This window comes from Plasmopara halstedii (genome assembly GCF_900000015.1).
Source record: "Plasmopara halstedii genome assembly, contig: Scaffold_2769, whole genome shotgun sequence".
NCBI lineage: Eukaryota > Oomycota > Peronosporomycetes > Peronosporales > Peronosporaceae > Plasmopara > Plasmopara halstedii.
Genome location: NW_020189675.1, coordinates 14,889 through 16,757, shown reverse-complemented (window position 1 = coordinate 16,757; position 1,869 = coordinate 14,889).

The window sequence follows — 1,869 nt, the reverse complement described above, 5'->3', positions numbered from 1 at the left end:
CCGTCCGGTGACTTGCGATGCTCTTCGAGCCCTTGAGGATGAGATCCTTCGTGATCGGGGCCCCGCTGAGCGTCATGCTGAAGTAGCATATCGCTGTGCAGACGCTCTTGATGATTTGGAGCGCGTCGTGCGCCGGTTGCCTAGTCTTAAGGACTACCGCGCTCTGTCTGAGCGACTCCTTGCCGTGGAGCAGGCGAATGCGTCGCTGCAGGCAGCGTTCGAGCGCTTGGCTTCATTGGAGATGGAGGCTGTTGCACTCCGTGCTCAGAACCAGTTGCTGGTTTAGCTTCTAGGTGGCCAAAAGGCCGAGGGGCCGAGGGGCCGTGGGATCCATTCTGGCGCCAACGCTTCCGCGTTCACATGCGCCGACTTCCGATTCGGCTTGAGCAAACCCACCTAAAACACCGGGTGGGTGTGCATTCGTTCTGAAAATTTCAGCGTATACGCTAGGCCCCGCTTGGCCACAACCTTTAACGGTCCAATAAACCGTGGACGAAGCGTTGTCAGGAAGATAGTAGAGGCTGCATGCGTAGGAAGGTTTTTGGATTTATTAAAACCAGGTTTTGATCTTAAAGCTTTCTACTTTGCCTCTTCCTTTTTCATCTGCATATTCTTTCTGCAGGTCGTGGGTTTTTTAGCCATCGCATCGCGAACGAGTCGCAGGACAATCAGTCTGGTGAACAAGAAGTCATTGACTTCTTTGCAGATGGTGAGGGGGCTGATATCAACTAGCCGTTCAGCTATTCCCCCCCCCCAACTAAGCCCTGAGCCATGAAATGGCGGCGTCAGCGGGACGCGAGGTTGAATCAGCCCGTTCACGTATAACGGCGTGTAGCCGGTAGAAAATGCACTGCGTTGTTCAGCGCAAACTTTACGAGTGGCAACATGGCGCTCCAGCACCTCGGCGTCTCGGCGCAGACGCTGCGAAGAATGTCTCCGATGACTCGATTCACCCTTTCGGTTTGGCCATCGGTCTACGGATTTTCCGCTGTCGACATATCCAACTTGGTGCCTAGCACCTTGAAGATAGTCGACCAAAAGATTTTCGTGAAACGGGGGTCTCTCTCAGAGAGAATCGACTGCAGAGTCCGTGTTGTCGAAAAACACGAGCTACAAACAGCGTTGCTGTACCGACCCCGTCGATGGTGTCTGGCACCACCGCCAAATATGCCATCTTGCTTAACCGGTCGACGAATACCACGACACCTATGTTGCCCGCCGAATCTTTCGGCAGGCCAAACACAAAGTCCCAACCCACGAACTGCCAGCACCCAGTGAGTATCGGTAAGCTGGCCAGCGGGCGCAGTCGCATTTGGTGAGGGTTTTACCCGTTGACACGTTCACACGCGCGCACATAGGTGCTCGCCCATTTGTACAGCTTGGGCCACCAATTGTGGTGACTAACAAAGTTGTACGCTTTCTCACGACCGAGATGACCACTGTGTGGCGTGCCGAGAGCCTCATACAGGTTGCGGCATTTCACATCCTCATCATGAAGAACCACAATTTGTGGTGTTCGGTGCTATATTATAGCAAGCCGTTATTCAACGAATATCGGTGCAATCGTGCACACAGTCTTGGTGAAAATTTCTTGTCCGAGTTTACAAATGCCCTTGCTCTCGAGAGCTCGTAGCAGCGCTACACACATCACATCACCCGCATACGCGGTGCGGATCAAATCCGTCACAGTCGACGTTACAGTTGTAACAGGAGCATGCTTATAGTCTGGGCTGCGTGGCAGCGCATCAGCCAAAGCATTATGCTTTTCCGGCTTATACTTCACCTCAAAGTTATATTCCGCAAAGAAGGAAAGTCATCTAGCCATCCTCTGCGAGAGGTGGGGCGACTGAGTCGCAGTGCATAATGACG